The sequence below is a fragment of the Mobula hypostoma genome, chromosome 21, assembly GCF_963921235.1.
Source record: "Mobula hypostoma chromosome 21, sMobHyp1.1, whole genome shotgun sequence".
Lineage (NCBI taxonomy): Eukaryota > Metazoa > Chordata > Chondrichthyes > Myliobatiformes > Myliobatidae > Mobula > Mobula hypostoma.
In genome coordinates this window covers 5,447,501-5,469,193 of record NC_086117.1, presented here as the reverse complement: position 1 = coordinate 5,469,193, position 21,693 = coordinate 5,447,501, and the positions used below count along the sequence as shown (strand labels likewise).

Here is a 21,693-nt window from a genome sequence, read left to right as displayed (position 1 = left end):
TTATTATTTGAGATTAGGCCAATCAGTGTAGTGTCATCAGCAAATTTAATTAGCAGATTGGAGCTGTGGGTGGTGACACAGTCATGGGTATACAGAGAGTAAAGGAGGGGACTTAGTACACATCCCTGAGGGGCTCCTGTATTGAGGGGCAGGGGGACAGAGGTGAGGGAGCCCACTAACAGCGATCTGACAGGAAGTCCAGGATCCAGCTACACAAGACAGGATGAAGGCCGAAGTCTCTGAGCTCCTTGTCAAATCTGGAGGGAATTATGGTGTTGAATGCTGAACTGTAGTCCAAAAACAGCATTTTCACATAAGCATCCTTCTTCTCCAGATGTGTAAGGATGGTGTGTAGAGCTGTGGCTATTGCATCATCTGTCAATTGGTTATGTCGGTAGGTGAATTGTAGGGGGTCCAGTGAGGGTGATAGCAAGCTGCAGATGTGGTCCTTGACCAGCCTCTCAAAGTATTTGCTTATTATTGAGGTGAGTGTGACAGGACGCCAGTCGTTCAGACATGTTACCCTAGTCTGAATAACAGTCAAACCTTTTTGAGCATGTCTGCATGCTTTTATGCGTTGAGTTACTGCCACATGATTAGATATTTGCATTAACGGGCAGGTGTACCTAATAAAGTGGCCACCAAGTGTATTCATATTCCACTGCATTTAGAAGGCACAAGAGCAGAATTAGGATAAACTACCTCTGGGCCTCTAACCTCCAGTCCGTGGTCCAGAGTCGCAGACATCAGGCCTCTAATTTCTGGACATGCCAACCTAGGGGCCACTACCTCTAACCTCCATCCTCTAACTCCCCTCATCCCTGTCCCTGAACCATTAGGGAAATTGATAGAAGATCATTTAAGTGCAGGATTAGCACAGTAGCGTAGCAGTTGGCATGACGCTGTTACAGCCTGGGGTGTCAGAAATTGGAGTTCAGTTCTGGTGTCCTCTGAAAGAAGTTTGTACGTCCTCCGTGTGAGCGTGTGGGTTTCCTCCGGGTGCTCTGGTTTCCTCCCACAGTCCAAAGAGGGAGCAGTTAGGAGGTTAATTAGTCATTGTAAATGCCCCCTTGGGGTCCGGTTAGATCGGTGGGCTGCTGGGTGGCACAGTTTAGTGAGCTGGGGGGCCCTGTTCCAGACAGTATCTCTAAATAAAACAAGACCAAGTTTAAATAAGAAAACATGAGCACCAGACAAGCTGACACAGCAGGAGAGCTCACTGAGCCAGCCATACACAGTCAACCTGGGATCATCAGGTCACCCGGTTCCCTTGCTGCTCGGTTCCTCAGAGGCACCGGCTCGACTGCCACTCAGCAGCCTTGGTGTCTGATCCACACTGTCTCAATACCCTCCTGTGGATTTCCTGCCGAAGATTCAAGACTCAACATTGTCTAATGTCACTTCTAGTACTGAAGTGTAAAGAAAATGAAGTAATTGTCACTCCGGATCTGAGGCAGCACAAACACACAACAAGGTAAAGCTGAATGGGTGGGTTAGGGGAGGGGGAGAGGGGGTGGGGTTCTAATGTTTTCCTGTCATTCATTCTTTGGGGTTTTCTTCTCTTTTAATGGATGTCTGTGAAGAGTAAGAAGTTCAGGTTGTATACTGTATATATTCTCTGATATCAAAATGGAACCATAATAAACAAGACACAATAAGTATAAGTATAAAAGATAGTGTATATGCATTTAAAAGTTGCTGGTGAACGCAGCAGGCCAGGCAGCATCTCTAGGAAGAGGTACAGTCAATGTTTCGGGCCGAGACCCTTCGTCAGGACTGAACCTGAAACACCGAAATGTCAACTGTACCTCTTCCTAGAGATGCTGCCTGGCCTGCTGCGTTCACCAGCAACTTTGATGTGTGTTGCTTGAATTTCCAGCATCTGCAGAATTCCTTGTGTATATGCATTGATTGTATGTCCACAAAGTGATGCTAGGCACAGGAGTGTCTGTACATAAGGTGACTGACAGGAAATGATGTCGTGGCGGAGGGGTGTTTAAGTGGGTGGAGGTGTTGAACAGTCTTACAGCTTGGGGAAAGTAACTGTTTTTGACTGTTGTGATCCGGGCGTGGATGTTACGTAGCTTTCTCCCTGATGGGAGTGGGACAAACAGTCCCTGAGCAGGGTGGGTGGAATCCTTCATGATGTTACTGGCCCTATTCTGCCACCTCTCCATATATACCTGTATCTGGCAGGTAGGCTGGTGCGATGATGTGTTGGGTAGTTTCGACTACTCTTTGTAGAGCATTCCTGCCCGCTGCAGTGCAGTTTCCGAACCGTGTGAAGATGGAGCTTGTTAGGACGCTCTCTACTGTGCATTGGTGGAAAGAAGTGAGTATAGATGTGCCCAGTCCAGTCCTCTTCAGCCTCCTCAGAAAGTAAAAGCGTTGGTGAGCTTTTCTGATCATGTAAATATGAGCTGTAGGTGGTCTAAATCGTCGATTGAAGGTTAAATCAAATGGTCAGGGAAGGGGGCAAAAGGTTAACGTTTCCAAACTTACGAGGAAAGGTTCTGTTAGACTCTGAGGAACAGTGAGCTTTGTTGTCGAAGCCTGTTTGGTGCCTCGATTAGGCTGGAGGATATTTTGCCTGGTTTATCTGAGGAACAGCGAGTTCTGTTGTTGAAGCCCATTTGGTGCCTCGATTAGGCTGGAGGATATTTTGCCTGGTTTATCTAACAACCTAGAGAGAGTTCACAGTCAGGGGGGATGTTTCTACAATAGATAGCTCCAGACCCAAAATGCTGAAAAAAAGCACAGCCTACAGGTTTAATAAATACAGCAGTCCACCCTTTGATCAGAAAGTCCCAGTGGAACCCAGCCTCTAACAGCAGGGTGCATCAGTTTTGTTTTCGAGTGTGATTAATAATTGAAGCACTCTAATGCAGCTCACATCTCCTGCTTTCCACTCAAACACCATCAGTAAACCTTCAAAGCCGAGTGGTGTGGTTGCAGGGTTATCGGAGTTTGGCAGGAACATAAAACAGACATTCTGCGGTGCTGGGGCATTGTCAGACTGCTCGTTCGAAAGCAGATCTGATGTGTTTCTGCCAGAGAAACAGTTCCCAAACTTTTTTTATGCCATGGTCTCCAACCATTAACTGAGGGGTCCATGGACCCCCAGTTGGAAACCCCTGTGCAAGAGTGACAAAGAGGAAACTCTGCGGACAGGAAATTCGGAATACCACTACCAGAGACACCCTAAAATTATGCTCCCATCCCCACCCCATTTTAGCCATTTCCACCCTCGGTAAAAGTCTCCTGCTGTCTACTCGGTCTATGCTTCTTATCAACTTGTACACCTCTGTCAAGTCAGCTCTCACATTCCTTCACTCGAAAAAAGAAAAGCCCCTATCTCACTTAAATCTATCCTCATAAGACATAAACACATGAGATTCTGAAGATGCTGGAAATCCAGAGCAATACACACAAAATGCTGGAGGAACTCAGCAGGTCAGGCAGCATCGATGGAGGGGAGTAAAGGTCGATGTTTCGGGCTGGGATTCTTCCTCATAAATCCTAAAGAAGGATCTCATCCCAAAACATTGTTTAGAGTTCCTCCAGCATTTTGTGTTTGTTCCTCAAAAGACATGCTCTCTAATCCAGGCAGCATCCTGGTAAATCTTCTCTGCGCCCTCTCTAAAGCTTCCACATCCTTCCAGTAATGAGGTGATGAAAGTTGAACACAATACTCCATGTCATAGATTTGTTTTCAATCCATAGAGATTGTCCTTTACCTGTGGGCTACTTTTACTTTGGAATGTCCTAAATCCTATTCAAAAAAAATTCTGTGAGCACGTGGCCAAGTGGTTAAGGCATTGGACTAGTGATCTGAAGGTCGTGAGTTCAAACCTTGGCTGAGGCAGCGTGTTGTGCCCTTGAACAAGGCACTTAATCACACATTGCTCTGCGATGACACTGGTGCCAAGCTGTTTGGGTCCTAACGCCCTTCCCTTGGACAACATTGGTGTCGTGGAGAGGGGAGACTTGCAGCATGGGCAACTGCTGGTCTTCCATACAACCTTGCCCAGGCCTGCGCCCTGGAGAGTGAAGACTTTCCGGGCACAGATCCATGGTCTCACAAGACTAACGGATGCCTTAAATTAAAATCCTGTTTCACAGCTGTTCTAACTCTCTTGACGCAATGGTCTTGGTTTCCTATGTGCTCAATCACTGATACTTATCCTCTTGTCCTGCCTCATTTCCCTGATACAAATCAGACTTTATTTTATTTACTGATACAGTGTGGAACAGATCCTTCTGACCTACCGAGCCAACCCACCCAGCAACAACCCCCCCCCGCCCCCGATTTAACCCTAGCCTAATCACAGGACAATTTACAATGACCAACTAGCCTACTAACCGGTACATCTTTGGACTGTGGGATGAAACGGGAGCACCCAAAGGAAACCATCGCAGTCATGGAGAGAACCTACAAACTCCTTACAGGCAGTGGCGGATTTGAACTGTGAACTCTGGCCTGAGCTGTAATAGTGTGGTGCTAACTGCTACACCACATTGGTGCCTATACTTGTTGAGAAAGATCAGTCCATTGACGCAGTCTCAACGCTATGTATATTTAAAGACGGTCACATGAGCCACCATACAATTTTATTTTATAAAAACAAGCATTGAAATTGGATGAAAGTAACTCCTTTATTTAAATAATAATCTATAATTGGGGTGTGTGGGGTGTCCAGAGAGGGGTAGTACCTCTGGTGAAGGGGCTTGTGATGTCCATTCTGGGGTAGCTCACTCACTTTGGTCCCCACTGGACACTTAGCTCTCGCCTGTGGCTCCAAGTGTGAAGCGCAGAATCAAATATCGCTGTGATGATTGTACATTCTAGTACCAATTGTTTGGCGACAATAAAGTATAAAGTAGCTGTTTGCCTGCGACAAGCGACCACACCCTGGTACACCGCTTCAACCGTTAAACCAGGTGAGGGGCAGCCAACGAGCCTCATTCCCCGGTGAGATAGGGACTTCATGTCCCAGCATGTGAAATCAGCTCAGCAGACTGGGTGGATGAGATCTCCGGTGAGATCCAACAGCCAGGAAGCTGGATCTGCAACACCCTGTGGAGAGCCAAGGGCATGAAAGGACACAGAAGACATCATGGTCATCCACTGCAGCCAAGGACGACCCCAGTTTGTGACGCTTGTTCGTACCACTGGACCCGGACCTCTGAGGTCAAGAGGGTGGAACTGCCCCAGTGCAAAGGGTTTTCAACATTGAAAGCTCTCCTGCACAGGTTTCCTGTAATTGTCGGACACAATGGACAACCACTAACCTATGACATTCTCCCCCTTTCATTTCAGTGTAATATACCTTTCACTGGCAGCACAGTAACAAAGCAGTTAGCGCAAGGCGATTACAGCTCAGGCGTCTGGACATCAGAGTTCAATTCCGGTGCTGTCTGCATGGAGTTTGTACGCTTTCCCTGTGAACTGTGTGGCTTTCCTCCAGGTACTCCCGTTTCCTCCCATAGTCCAAAGACATGCTGGTTAGTAGATTAATTAGTAAATTGTCCTGTGACTAGGCTAGGATTAAATCAGGGGTTACTAGCGGTATGACTCGTCGGGCCTGAATTCCACACTGTATCTCTAAATTAAAAAACTAATAAAAATAAATATTGGTAACAGAGGGATGGGACTACACATTGTCACGTGGAGATCAGAAACTATCTTAGGTGTGCTCTTTACTTCTAACTTTTTAAACCTTTTAAACCCTTTGTTTTAATGTGACTGTTTTAATTCTATTTTTAGGTATCATCCTTTGTATTGGTAAATATTAGATAGGGAATGTTAGAAATAAATTGCGAAGACTTTTACTCGGCTCCACGGTTTTCTTGTTGTGGTGGGTGTAGTGTTAATGCCCTGGCGGAGTTATCAGTGCATCATGTGGACTACTTACTGTGAGACGAGGAGCAGGAACAGAGTTCAACCCTCCAGCCTTTCAACAAGATCTTGGCTCACCTTTGACTGACAGAGTTATAGACCTACAGTAGAACAAGGCACAGGCCCTTTCTGTCCATACCTTCCTGCTCTCCCCATTTGCTTGCATTAGGACCATATCATTTGATGTCTATATTATCAGTCTTAATGTCTCTTAACTCACTGCATAAAGATTTTGTTCCAAAGTATCAAACATGGCACTTGCGTTGTAAATTGGTTAGCAGTCTTTTTTCTCTCTCTCTCTTTCTCTCCTCCCTCCCTCTCTCCTTGCCTTATTTGCCTTGTTCTTTGTATTTGCAAACTGTAAGAAAAGTCCTTACTGAGCAGTGTGGTCAATTCTTGCCCCCAGCTACTGGACTAATCCCATCCCACTCCACCCGACCTCCCTTACTGCACTATATACAAAATGTCAACAGTTTCAAGGACTCAGTGGATGTTGGGCTCAGATCTGTAAAGACGAGAAATGGACATGTTTTAATTTAGCCAACTCCTGTTTAGCATTCAGACACAGGTAGTTCCAATCTGACCCCACAGCTAGGCTTTTATCAATCCCGTTCCACTTGTCACAAGAAAGTGAAGCCAGCAGTGTGAAGTGTAAAGACACAGCAGGAAGTAAGTGGAGGTTTTAATCTAAAAATTAATGGCGTTTTTTATTGCTCTTTGCTGAGTTCCATCTCGCTCTCCAAATTAAATGCCTGGGTACACCTTGCTCTGTAGAGCAGAGTTCTCCCCCGCTCACAGCACCAGACCTGTGGTAAAGAGTGATTAATCCTGTCTCATAAATCAATCACTAAACCCACGTGTCAAACCCTCACTTTCCAACACTCACCTATCTCCAGGCAGATAAATAAACGTCTGGCTGGCTGCAGCACTAACGGAGAAATACCCTCAGTGGCCACTTTATTAGGTATGCCTGCTCATTAATACAAATATCCACTCAGCCAATCATGTGGCAGCAACTCAATAGATAAAATAATACAGATATGGTCAAGAGGTTCAGTTGTTGTACAGACCCCAAACATCAGAATGGGGAAGAGATGTGATTTAAGTGACTTTGACCATGGTACATAAACAGGTGAAGAGTGACAAACAACCAATATGCAAATAAAGACAAATTGCAAATACAAATAATAGAGAAACGAGAGCTGTAAAGAGTCTTTGACAATGAGTCTGTAGGTTGTTGAATTGGGCTAGAGTTGCGGTTAGTGAGGTTATCCACGCCAGTTCAGGAGCCTGATGGTTGAGGGGTAGTAACTGTTTCTGAACCTGGTGGTGGGGGACCTAAGGCTTCTGTACCTCCTGTCGGATGGTGGTGGTGAGAAGGGAGCGTGGCCCAGTGAGTCCACACCACCCAATGACATCCATGCGGCTAATCAACCTACTGAGCTGCGTGTCTTTGGGAGGAAAGCAGAGCACCCAGCGAAACCCATACTGTCATGGCGAGAAAATACAAACTCCTTACAGACAGCAGGTGCTGTAATAAAGTTACACTAACCGCTATGTATAACACCATTCCAGATTAATTTAGTTAATGATGTTTAAGTTCCCAATGTCTCGAATGGGATTTGATTTTATTTCTCTAAATTGTTCATCCAGGTCCAATAACTCAATACATCTGTTACACCACCCCGAGAAGAGTTCCCAGAGCCTGGCACACGAGGCACTCTGAGTGAAGTCAAGCCCATGATTGGTGAGTTCTAGGATCAAAGGCTGTGATCAGAGGTCGGGGAAGTCTGAAAGGCAAAGCCAAAGGTTAAAGTCTACATCCCGGGCAAGTCCGGAGATGGGGAGTGAGTCCAGGCCAGAGACCGCAGGATGGAGACCCGATGTCTCAGAGTCCGGGGGAAGGACTGAAGCCTGGCGGTGGCCTCCCCTGGGCTTGGAGGCCTGTCTGCGTGTGCGAGGGGGTGGGATGATGGAAAGGGGTTTGCTTCGATGCTGTTATCTTTGTTCTGCTGAACAATGTGGGCATGCCTTCTTGGGACCAGAATGTGGGTGGCACTTGCTGACTGCCCCCAGCACGTCCTTGGGTATGTTCATTCTTAAAACAAACGACAAATTTCATTGATGTTTTGCAGTACATGAGATGAATGAATTTGAATTGGGTCGTTGTTTTAAGATGGAACTGGTGAAGGTCAGCAACGACTTACTGGCAGCAAACTAAACAAACAATACAACTAAGTACTTTATTAATAACACTTCTTCTTATAAAATTTATGGTAAACGATTACCACGGGCAATGGAGAGGCAAGTGAAGGCGAGGCTGGGTCAAGGGTCGAAGTGTACGGGTGTGAGGCAAAATCCAGCAGAGTGGAGTGGAGCACAGTTGGAGCGGAGGAGAGGAAGATCCGAGGCCCGTCTACCTAAACCGAGAGTGAGGTTTGCACCAGGCTGATTTGGAAAGGTTGGGTACGGGCCAGAACATGGCAGGAGAGTGTACGGATGTGACGAGGCCTAGGTCCTAATGTGAGGAACAACCCAGTGTTTGGATGATTCAAACACCAGGCCAGATGAATTGAAAAGGCAGGGTGTCAGAACAAGAAGTGAGGGTCAGGCCGGTTCTGCTCGCTGCTCTGCTCTGTGTTGAACTGAGGCTGAGGCTGTGGCCTGCTCGCTGCTCTGGGCTTGATGTCTATGGACAAACAAGAGAAAATCTGCAGATGCTGGAAATCTGAGCAACACACACAAACTGCTGGAGGAACTCAGCAGGCCAGGCGGCACCTGTGGAAAAAAGTACAGTCGATGTTTCTGGCCAAAACCCTTTTCCAGAGATGCTGCCTGGCCTGCTGAGTTCCTCCAGCAGTTTGTATGGGTTGCTTTGATGTCTGTGGACTCACTTTTGTTCTGAATGCTATTTGCTTACTTCCACTGGTTGCACGATTTGTTTTGTTCTCCCTCTGCACGTTAGGTGTTTGACGGTCTTCATTTTTTTATGGGTTCTGTTGGGTTTCTTTGTTTTGTGGCTGCCTGTCGGGAGGTGAATCTCAAGGTTGAATAAAGTATACATACTGTGATAATAAATGTACTTTGGACTTTGAATCTGAACCTGAACCTGAACCTGAAACTAAATCTGAACTACCTGCTGTGCTTTGGCCATTGGAGTGTGATGGTGGGTCAGATCCTGGCAGCAAACCGGGAAGTTCGGACTGATGATGACTGACCTGGGGGCTGGGTAAGGGACTGAGGGGTCGAGCCTTTGGAGGAGGCAGTGGTATCCACTCTCGCTGCTCCACACTGTGAACCATGTCCACCAGATTGTGATGAGAAGAGTAAACGAATGATTAGCTGTTTCCAGTTGTGAAGTTTATTTTGCATGTGTTCGGATAATTTGCTGAGGCATTCCAGGTCACTCCCGCTGTTGACTCTTCTCCCCCTGTGATAATTATCTCTAATGACTTAATGTGGCTACTAAATAGCATCAGAAATCAGCCATGGTAATATCTCTACTCTCTCTCTCTCTCTCTCTCTCTCTCATTCTCTCTCTCTCTCTCTCTCTCTCTCTCTCTCTCCTCTCTCTCTCTCTCTCTCTCTGTCTCTCTCTCCCCTCTCTCCACCCTCTCCCCTCTCCCCTCTCCCCTCTCCCCCTCTCCCCTCTCCCCCTCTCCCTCTCCCCTCTCCCCTCTCCCCCTCCCCTCTCCCCCTGTCTCCCTCTCCCCTCTCCCCTCTCCCCCTCCCCCTCTCCCTCTCCCCTCTCCCCCTCCCCCTCTCCCCCTCCCCCCTCCCTCTCCCCTCTCCCCCCTCCCCCTCCCCTCTCCCCTCCCCCTCCCCTCTCCCCCTCCCCCTCCCCTCTCCCCCTCTCCCCCTCCCCTCTCCCCCTCCCCTCTCCCCCTCCCCTCTCCCCCTCTCTCCTCCCCCTCCCCCTCCCCTCTCCCCTTCCCTCTCCCCTCTTCCCTCTCCTCCCCCTCCCCTCTCTCCTCTCTCCTCTCTCCCCTCCCCCTCCCCTCTCCCCTCTCCCCCTCTCCCCTCTCCCCTCTCCCCCCTCTCCCCTCCCCTCTCTCCTCTCCCCTCTCCCCTCTCCTCCCCCTCCCCTCTCTCCCCTCTGCCCCCCCTCTCCCCTCTCCCCCTCTCCCCTTGCCCCTCTCCCCTCTCCCCTCTCCCCTCTCTCTCCTCTCTCTCTCTCCCCCTTCTCTTTCTCTCAGTCTCTCTCACTAATGACTTAATGTCAATCAAAACCTCATCTTTCTCTCTCTCTCTCCTATACATCTCTATCTCTATCTCTCTCCTATCTATCTCACTCTCTACCTCTATCTCTTTTCTTTCCTCTTTCTATCTCGCTCTATTTCTTTCTCTCTGTCTCTCTCACTCCCTCTCTCTGTCTCCCCCCTCTCCATCTCCCCCCTCCATCTCACCCCTCCTCTCCATCTCATCATCTCTCTCTCTCTCTCACCCCCCCGCTCCCCCCTCTCTCCACCGCAGGCCCTCTTTCTGCCCCCACCCCTCTCTGCATCCCCGCCTTGTGCCCTCTCTCCATCCCTACCTCTCCCCACTCTCTCTCTCTCTCTCCCTCTCTCTCTCCATCCCCCCCATCTCCCACCCACCCCCCTCCCTCTCCCCATCCGCACACCTCCCTCTCGCTCTCTCCATCCCCACCTGCCCCCTCTAAGTATATATCCCTCTCTCTCTCTCTCTCACACGATCAGTTGGAGGATTGTGAAAGAGAAACACAGAGGCAGTTTGAAAGGCTCAGAGAGGTGCTGGAGGGGGAGTCTCCTGAAAACAGATATAAATCATTCAGGAGGTGGAGCCGACCAACTCATTGTTCCAGGCGGAGGAAAACCTGTTTACTTTTATGTTGATGAGTAACTTCAAAAGGGGTGAAGTGGCAAGAGAGATGAAACGCTGGGAGGATGAGGAATCTGGGATAAGGGTTATCCCTCGGAGGAATGATCGCTCATGTAGTACACAAAATGTGCTATTTTAGGAACCAAGGCCTTATCTCACAGAAGATGCACAGGGAGCTGAAACACATTCCAGCCAATGAGGTGGCAGTGGGGGCCCAGACTCTCCCGGACAGGGTGCTGCCCACATTCCGATTCATGTACCACATCTACATTGAGCCCTCAGCTCAATGCATCATTTGTGCAGGGGCAGAGGCCTCAGAGATCTGTAAACTCATCCAACTCCATCATGGGCACAACAGAACACAGCACCGAGGACATCTTTGAAAGACAATGCCTCTAGAAGGCGGCCTCCATCATCTGGAACACGCCCTCTTTTCAGAAATACCTTCGGGGAGAAGTTACAGGAATCTGAAGACCCACACTCAACATTTTAGGGTCAGCTTCTTCCCCTTCGTCATCAGATTTCTAAACGGTCCATGAACGCTACCTCACCATTCCTCTTTCACACTATTTATTTATTTTATAAAAGCAGTTAAAGTATGTTTATTATCGAAGTGTGTGTATGTCACTGTCTATGTCATGGTAGTGTGGCGATTAGGATGCCGCTATTACAGCCCGCGGCGTTCCAGGGTTCAGAGTTCATGAGTCTGTACGTCCTCCCTGCGGAATGCACGCTTTTTCTCCGGGTGTTCCGGTTTCCTCCCACAGTCCAAGACGTACAGGTTAGTCGGTTAAGTGGTGATTGTGAGTTGTCCCATGATTAGACTCGGGTTAAATCGGGGGTTGCTGAGCAACGTGGATCGAAGGGCCGGAAGGGCCCGTTCTGAACGGTATTTCAATAAATATTAAACCCGATTCTGATCCTGTGTTGTCCAATTATGCTTTAAATGTGAAAAGGACCGTCTATTCTGAGCACCAACAAACTACTCATTAACGTATTCAGTGCTTTTCCACAACACACAAGCAGATAAATTACTGGGAGAACGTGACCATATCTCAGTGACAATGGCCCATTATGTACTGTTAGTAACCAGTGTGAGAGAATCAAACATTTCAGTGGTTCTTTATCATGATCACAGGGTTTAATCTTTATGTACATAGACACAATCTATTCTCACAACCTGCAGTCTTGAAGATTGTTACTGTGGTAAATAAATGAAATCTGACTTGATAAAAAAGCAGCTTTACTTGTTAAAGAGCAGCATTAATAACAAACAATAAACCCAAGAGACACCGCAGATGCTGGAAATCCAGAGCAAGACACACAAAATGCCGGAGGAACTCAGCAGGTCAGGTGCCATCTTGGAAACGTATAAACAGTCAACATTTTGGGCCAAAACCCTTCAAGAGTGATGTGTTTTGCATTGATATCAACCTGTTCACCAATATCGAACAGGACAGCGCGAAACAGGTCCCTCGGCCCACAATGTTATGCCAACCCTTTAACCTAGCCCAAGATCAACCTAACCCTTGCCTCCTACAAAGCCTGCATTTTTCCTTCATCCATGTGCCTAATTAAGAGTCTGTTAAATGCCCCTAATGTATCTGCCTCTACCCCGACCCCATCAGCGCACTCCTGGACCCACCATTCTCTGCCTAAAAACACCTGCCTCTGACATCCCCCTGTACTTGCCTCCAATCACTTTAGTTATGCCCCTTCTATTAGTCAGTTTCACTCTGGAAAAAAGTCTCTGACAGTCCAGTTGATCTGGTACCCCCCTCATCCTCCTCCTTCCCAGAGAGAAGAGCCCCAGCTCGCTCAACCTCTCCTCATACGACTTTCTCTCTAAACCAGGCAGCATCCTGGTAAGTCTCTTCTGCACCCTCTCCAAAGCTTCCATATTCTTCCTGTAATGAGGCAATCAGAACTGAAGACAAAGATTCCAAAGGTTCATGTCATAGATTTGTTTTCAATCCATAGAGATTGTCCTTTATCTGTTGACTGCTTTTACCTTGGAATGTTCTAAATCCAATTTCACTGCTGTTCTAACCCTCTTGACATAATGGTCCTGGTTTCCTAAGTGCTCAATCACTGATACTTATCCTCTTGTCCTGCCTCATTTCCCTGCTACAAATCAGACTTTATTATATGTAGAGATACAGCACGGAACAGACCCTTTCGACCCAATGATCCACGCTGCCAGCAACCTGATTTGATCCTAGCCTAATCGTGGAACAATTTACAATGACCAATTACGCTACTAACTGGTCCATCTTTGGACTGTGAGAGGAAATTCTAATGAGGCAAGCAGAACTGAACACAACAGTCCAAATGTGTGGTGTAACCAGGGTTTTATAGAGCTGTAACATAACCTTGCAGCTCTTGAACTCATTCCTCTGACTAATGAAGACCTACACACCACGCACCTTCTTATCCACAATATCCTTCAGAAATTGCAGGGTTTGTTTGAATTAATACACTGCCCACTTGTGGACCATTTACCAAAGAACACAACCTCACTATTCCTCTTTTGCTCTATATACTTACTTTGTAACTTACAGTAACTTCTACATCGCACACTGCACTGCTACCACAAAACAACAATTTGAGGGGGCTGCCGCCCAGGTTCTGACTGCATTGCAGCTGCATGCTTCTCATCTCTGTGGTCACCCAGCACGGAGCTGGGTGGGGTCCCTGGTCGGCCTCCTCCTGGGCCTGGCCAGGTTAGTCATTCCAGGGTCCAGGTGGTGGGTATTCAAGGGCTCTGCCCAAGCCAACTGCCTGCCCCTCTACTGGGCTCCAATGTTTTGTAGATAATAGAAAACATATTTTAAATTTAAAGGTTCCTTAACATTGTAATAGATTATGAAGACACGCAGTCCTTTTTTATTGTCATTTAGTAGTGCATGCATTAAAAAATGATACAATATTTCCTCCGGTGTGATATCACAAAAACACAGGACAGACCAAGACTGAAAAAACTGACAAAACCACATAATTATAATATAGTTACAACAGTGCAACAATCCCATAACTTGATGAAGAAGTCCATGAGCACAGTAAAAGTTCAAAGTTTCTCAAATGTCCCACATCTCATGCAGACGGGAGAAGGAAGAAAAACTCTCCCTGCCATGCCCGACCACAGTCCGACTCTGAGTCATCCGAAAACTTCGAGCCTCGATCAGCTCTCCGACACCGAGTACCGAGCACCATCTCTAGCCGAACGATTCAACCTCAATCTCGGTTGCCAACAGCAGGCAAAGCCGGGGATTTTGAGGCCTTCCCTCCGAAAGATTCCCGATCACGCAGTAACAACATCAGTGAACGGGCGTTTCAGAAATTTTTCCAGATGTTCCTCTATGCTTTCACGTCCGTCTCCATCAAATCAGAATTGTCCATGGCCCCTATTTAACAGATACGATATCATTTTTCACCGGAGGGCTGCGCACGCATGGCGTGCTGCTCTCTCTCCTCCCACTGTTTAGCTGGGTGCCAAATTGTATCGGTCTCTGCCATTCCTTTGGGTCCACCAGCTGTGTGGAAAAGGGGAGCCTGATGCACTCAGGAACGGCAGGGACCGACACAGTTTGGCATGAGCAGCCTTGCAGAAGTTGCCAGTCAGTGTTGAACTCAACATAGGACTGCCTTAGAGGCTCCAGCTCCAAAATTTTCCTCCTGAAACCTTCCCCATGAGTGGGTATAGCCACAAGGCAGCGGAGGTTTGAGATCAGAGTCTACCTTCTCCTAGACGAGCTGCCACAGTGTCCTTCGAGAAGGAGTGCACTTTGGAGAAGTTCCAAATGGGGAAGTTCTGAAAATGATGGATGCCACATGGGGCATGGACGTAACCCCAGGTGAGCTGCCAACCACGGCTGACAAACCCCATCTGCCCAAAGTAACTGGTGTTAAGGTGCCAGTAACCCACCTTTGCTCCTTCTCTTGTCAGCAGAAGTGGTTCTGCCAGGCCTAGTAGCTAAACCACACGTGAAGCCCGGGAGCCGGACTTGGTTGTCAGAGGCTTTTTGAGACGCATGCCATTGGGAGCATTTAATAGGTAGTGGGAGCTCATGCCTAACACCATCCCCCCACACCCCCCTCTGGATATGACAACCTTAAGGAACCACAAGATGTCTACTTGAAGAGTTTCCATGGGTCCAGGTTCTGGGGAAAATGGCTTCCTTGCAAAGCTGTACATTCTGTGAATCTTCACCTGTGAAACTCTGATGTGAATTGCATTAGTGATAGTTTCCAGGAGCACTTCATCACACAAGTTTCAAACCTTTTAATCTCTGTGCGTCGAGCAGTGATTGGTCCCAGTACGCGGTGTATTTATGGTTCTCCTCAAAGGTATACTCTTTCTGGGTTGCAATTTATCATGTTGGGTAACAGCTGAATCTGCATCGCTCAAAGGATGGAATATTATCTGCCTTTCCCTGTTAGAAGGTAGATATCCAGACCACCCTGGCCCCGTCTGATGTCTCAGGCAATGTTGATTTAAGTTATCTGCGGTACGAGCTCCCTGTCACTCACAGGCGACATCTGGAATCCATTTCACGGTCCATCAGCTCCTGGTCCACTCTCTGCTGACCCTACTATTTGCTGCTTGTTTAAGCTGCCCTCCCTCCGGGAGCTCTGTATGTCCTGGCTGGCCGGTGCTTGCTGTCCTGACGGATTGGAAACGTGTTTGTAGGAAGCGTCAAGTATCCCTGAGAATCTGATCCATCTGCGATGGTGTTGAGACTGAAAAAGCCAGAACTATAACACACACGGTACTGAGGCATAGAATAAAAATAAAAGTTTTACAATTAAGCAGCAAAAAGAAGCAACCTTTTCACAGAGGGCAATGCTTTTTAATTAGAGTCTTCCAGCACTACAACACAGAAACAGGAGCTTTGGTCCATCTAATACGTACTGTTATTCTACCCCCAGTCTCATCGACCTGCCCTCCATAGTATCCCTCCCATTCAGGTACATATCCAAATTTCTCTTGCGTTGAAATCAATCCCACATCCACAACTTCCACTGGCAGCTCGTTCCACACTCTCACCTCCCTCTGAGCGAAGAAGTTCCCCCTCATGTTCCTCTTTGATATCTCACCTTTCACCCTTAACCTTTGACCAAGGAAACTGATTTTAAAAAATGATCAACTCTGTGAAGCTGTTAGACTATTACTATATGTTTCACTGGAATCCTTATGTTCAACTGTGACTCTCCCTCATTCTGAATGAGTTACCAGAAATTAGCTAAGGTTGCCTTTTTGAAAGCATGACTGAAGATTTGAGGCAGAGATCGAGTGAAAAGTCGGCGGTTTTCCCAGGGCAGAAATGGCTAATATGGAGGGGGCGTAATTTTGAGGTGTTTGGAGGAAAGTATAGGAGGAATGTTAAAGGTTCGGAGATGACCTGTTTCCATGCTGTAATTGTTATATGGTTATATGGTAGGTCTTTTACAGAGAGAGTGGTGGGTGTGTGGAATACCCTGACAGGGGTGGTGATAGAGACAGATGCATCAGGGGCATTCGAGAGACTCTTTGATAGGCACATGGATGAAAGAAAAATGGGTTGTTATGTGGAAGGCAAGGGTTAGATTGATCTTGGAGTAGGTTAAACGGTCAGTACAGCATTGTGGGCTGAAGGGCCTGTCCTGTGCTGTAGTGTTCATAGTCAAAGTAAAGTTAAGTAATGAGCTCTTTGGGTTTGTGCGGGGCACCGGAGAGTATTGGGCTCCAAGGTTTTTAGGACACCAGAACTGGTTAATTGTTGTTTAACGAGAGTCATTAATCATTTAGAGTTCCTTGTGTTTTCCTCGAGCAACTCACTCTCTGTAGTGTGGCCTCCTGATGCTTTCTGTTTAAGCTTGTTAAGTTATTTTGATAGGCTCCGGGAATCCATGTTACTTGTATTATTTAAACGGATGCCCGATTAACGCTAATCAAGGTGTCCTAGTTTTGAGAATGTTACTTCTCGCGTTGTCGCTCAGCTTTTAGAATTATTATAAATAAACTCTCGTTGTTGTCCCTACATTGGAGTCTGTCTTTCCTCCGCACTTGGGTTCCGATATTGCCAGTGCACATTGTGACAATTTATTATCAAAGTACACGTGCGTCTTCATATATTACCCTGAAATTCATTTTCAAGTTTATAGGAAAATACAAAAATATGAACAAATATACATAAACATAAGACTAACAAACAACCAATGTGCAAAAGAAGAGAAGTTGTGCAAATACATAAATGATATAAACAATATGGACGACATGGGTTGCGGAGTGCTTGAAGGAGAGTGCATAGGTTGTGGAATCATTCCATTGTTGGGCGAGTGAAGTTATCCACGCTGTGGGGTAATAACTGTTCCTGCACCTGGTGGTGTGGGACCTGAGGCTCATTGTTGGGCGAGTGAAGTTATCCACGCTGGGTCAGGAGCCTGGTAGCTGTGGGGTAATAACTGTTCCTGAACCTGAGACTCCCGTACTTCCTGTCCAATGAGAGTGGCGAGATGACGGCAGGACCTGGCTGGTGGAGTGCTCGACAGCGGATGCTGCTTCCTATGTTCTGTGATTTGTCTTTGAATTACCACCGTTTGGATCACAATGATCTGAAGTCTTTTGATTCTCTTTCCAATTGCTTTCCACCAATAGGTGAAGAGAGTTAACTTGCCGCCTATGACATCTCTCCACTGTAGTGAGGTGAGTAAAGGAATAGAAATGCAAGTCCAACCTCTGACCTCTGACACCTGACAGATTCAAATCCCTCTCCAGGACTGACTTCTTAATTATGAACCACAGTAATAAAACAGTACCATTTAATTGAAGCTCCCACTGACTGGATTGTGTAAACTGCAACTGACACTATTATCTAACGTCATTATTAGCCTCTACTTTTACTGCAAATCCAGTTTAGATTTGTTCTCCAATTTTATCAGTGTAATAAAGACGTAAATTAATTTCATTTTCAAAGTTCAAACTAAATTTATTATCAAAGTACATATATATCACCATATACTACCCTGAAATTCATTTTCTTGCAGGCATTCACATTACAACAAGAACTACAATGGAATCAATGAAAAACCACACAAAACAACGACTGACAAATTGTGCAAATACAAAACAGAAACAAGCAATAACAAACAAACAAATTAATATATAAATATAACTGAGAACATGAGTTATAGAGTGAAATTTCCATTAATTAATTTTTGCTACTTCTGTATGTAGACCCCCCGGCCAGCCTCAGGGTCGCTCGGCTCGCTGTCGTCTAGGGAAACAGCCCTCGGCCCCACCGAACTGGGTAATTAGTTTGTGTGGATGCTGTGTGATGTACCCCACCCCGCCCAATTAACAGACAATACACCAGCTACGATTAAATGATTTACAGTTTATAGATATTACTAGAACTATATAATTAATAGAGAATAAAATATAAAAGGAAAATAAAAGGCGCCACACTCATCAAAGTTCAATTTCTTTGTGCACAAACAGTTGGAGCTTAGGACCCTTCTTCTTCACCCTGCGCCCCTCGGACCACCTCGACCGGCGGCCTGGGACCAACAATGGTGGTCGACCAGACGCCCCACACGAGTCCGTCTCCGTCTCCTCTCCTCACCGAACGCCCACCTCGGGGTCCAACCCCGTTAGTGGACTCACAGCACCTGGTCCATCCTCTGTCTCTCTCTCTCCTGCCTTCTGCCCCAAAACTCCACACATACAGTATCTTCAAATACACCAAAAACATAACAACTATCCCAATTGGTTCGTAACATATTCTTATCACACTCTAAACCAAAACAGGCTGCTAGCACAAAAACTTTCTCAGCGTTTAACATAACAAAGAAGCTATTTTAATGAGCCTACACAGTAACATAAGAGACAAAACCCCCTTACATGTATTCTAAGGGAGCCAGGGTCCATAATTCCTTGAAAGTGGCATCACAGGTAGAAAGTGTCATAAAGAAAGCCCTTGGCTTCATAAATCAGAGCACTGAGTACAGGATTTGGGAGGTTATGTTGAAGTTGTGTGAGATCTTGGTGAAGATGAATTTGGAGTATTGTTTGCAGTTCGGGTCACCTATCTGCAGGAAAGATATCAGTCAGGTTGAAAGAGTACAGAGAAAGTTTACAAGGATGTTGCCGGGACTTGAGGACCTGAGTTACAGAGATAGAGAAAGGTTGAATAGGCTAGGACTTTACGTGCAGGAGAATGAGGGGAGATTTGATAGAGGTATACAAAATTATGAGGGGTATAGATAGGGTAAATGCAAGCAGGCTTTTTCCACTGAGGTTGGATGAGACTAGAACTAGAGGTCATAGGTTAAGGGTGAAAGGTGAAATGTCTAAGGGGAACCTGAGGATGAACTACTTCATCAGAGGGTGGTGAGAGTGTGGACTGAGTTGCCAGTGGAAGTGGCGAATGTGGATTCAATCCCAACACTGAAGAAAAGTTTTTAGAAGTACATGAGTGAGAGGGGTATGGACAGGTGTGGGTCAATGGGACGAGGCAGAATAACAAATTGCCATGGACTAGATGGGCTGAAGGGCCTGTTTCCATGCTGTAGCACTCTGTGACTCTAGCTTCCATTATTTCAGATATTACTCACATCCACATTTCACTGGGGTCAGTCTGCATTCCCAGTGCAATTTGTTTCTGACTGTCTATGCTCGTCAATCTGATTGGCTACAGTGGGTTAGCGTGGCCATATTAATTAAAATTTCTTAAGTACGCCACAGTAGTGTAACGGTTAGTGTGACGATGTTACAGCTCAGGGCCAGTTCAATTCCGACACCGTGTGTGTGTCCTTCCTCTGAGGTGTGAGGGTTTTCGCTAAGTGCTCCAGTCTCCCCCCACGTTCCAGTTAGTGTGTTAATTGATCAGAATCAGAATCAGGTTTAATATCACTGGCATATGTCGTGAAATTTGTTAACATTGCGGCAGCAGTACAGTGCAATACATGAGAGATATAGAAAAGAACTGAATTACAGTGAGCGTATACAGTATGTAAATTAAACAGTTAAGTAGTGCAAAAACAGAAATAAAAAAGTAGCGAGGTAGTGTTCACGGGTTCGATGTCCATTCAGAAATCGAATGGCAGAGGGGAAGAAGCTGTTCCTGAATCTCTGAGTGAGTGCCTTCAGGCTTCTGTACCTCCTCCCTGATGGTAACGGTGAGAAGAGGGCATGGCCTGGGTGGGTGGGGGGTCCTTAATGATGGACGCCACCTTTTTGTAGTACCACTCCGCGAAGATGTCTTTGGGGCTGGTACCTATGGTGGAGCTGACTAATTTTACAACTCTCTTCAGCTTGCTTTGATCCTGTGCTGTATCCTCCCTCCACACCAAACAGTGATACAGCCAGTCAGAATGTTCTCCATGGTACATCTACAGAAATTTTTAAGCGATTTAGGTGACATACTAAATCTCCTCAAACTCCAATGAGACATAACCACTGTCTTGCTTTCTTTATAGCTGCATCAATATGTTGGGACCAGGTTAGGTTCTCAGAGCTATTAACGCCAAGGAACTTGAAATTCCTCACTCTCTCCACTTCTGATACCTCTGTGAGGATTGGTTAGTGTTCCCTTGTCCTACCATTTCTGAAGTCCACAATCAGCTTTTTTGGTCTTACTGACGTTGAGTACAAGTTTGTAGCTGTGACGTCACTCAACTAGCTGATATATCTCGCTCCTGAACACCTCACATCACCATCTGAGACTCTACCAACAGTGGCTGTATCATCAGCAAATTTATAGATGCCATTGTAAATTATCCTGTGATTAGGCTAGGACAGGGTTAAATAGCTGGGTTGCTGAGTGGCACCCCTGAATGGGTGGGAAAGGCCTGTTCTGTGCTGTATTGATAAAATAAACAAACAAACAAACAAACAAATAGATGTCATGGCTATTGGAAATTGAAACAAAAACAGAGGACTTTGAAAGAATGTCAGTCAGCATCTGCGGAGAAAGAAACAGACTTAACATTTCAGATAATCTCTCACCACGGATGCTGCCTAGCCTGCTGAGTATTTCCAGCACTTTTTTTTTTGCTAATTGAAATATCATTTTTCAGTTTAACATGAGTTTTGGTGTAAAAAGAATAATCAGAAATCCACTTAGAGACTTTCATTGACACCCAAACATGAAAACGCCTTCAAAAACACTTAGAAGTGTGACATTCCAAGTTCAAGTTTAAACACTCAACTGTACACACGTATACAGCTAAACGAAACATTGTTCCTCCAGGGATCAAGGTGCAAAGCACATTACATGTCATCACGCATAAACTAATATTAACACAATAATATTTTGAACAAGATTAGATCCCCCAGTCAAGGTAAGAAATTAATTTGATCTGAATGATGTAAGTAGTTAAATGTTAATATCAGACATCACCATTACTCAATTAGATTCCAGGGTTTTTAATTTGTTGCTACATAAATATATTGTAAAGCATTTACTGAAAGCTTTATTAGAACTGACAGTTAAAAAGGTCCCTGAAGAACATTCTGCAAAAAATCTTAATCACTACACTCTGGAGATTACCCATTCTTGCAGAATTGGTTTAAAGAACAACGGAGGAGAGAATATAAAATAACTTTAGGACTTCAACATTTTTAAGAATAAAAATACAGGTTTAAAAATTAAGCAGCAAAGGAGGCAATATTTTTTCACAGTGTGGGCAATGCATTTTAATTAAAGTCAGGACATAAAGGTTTTCCAGCACCTTTATGTGCATAGAAACATCTAGTTCGTGCCAAAGTGTTACTTTGCCTCGTTCCTTCAACCTACACCTGGGCCACAGCCCTCCATAACCCTCACATTCACATACTTATCCAAACTTCTCCTAAATGTTGAAATCAATCTTACATCCACCACTTCCACTGGCAGCTCGTTCTACATTCTCACAAAGTGACCCTTCAGATTCCCCTTTTGAACATTTCACCTTTCACCCTTAACCCATGACCT

General features: G+C 46.0%; 1 long non-coding RNA gene across 1 annotated transcript in view; it reads left to right on the top strand.

Annotated features, from left to right (window-relative positions):
- The window catches only part of LOC134359760 (uncharacterized), an 87,844-nt gene that overhangs the window by 12,673 nt on the left and 53,478 nt on the right, over positions 1-21,693 (top strand). The window contains exon 2 of the long non-coding RNA XR_010021199.1: positions 7,553-7,646. This is a non-coding gene — a long non-coding RNA (uncharacterized LOC134359760). The remainder of the gene's footprint in view (positions 1-7,552; positions 7,647-21,693) is intronic.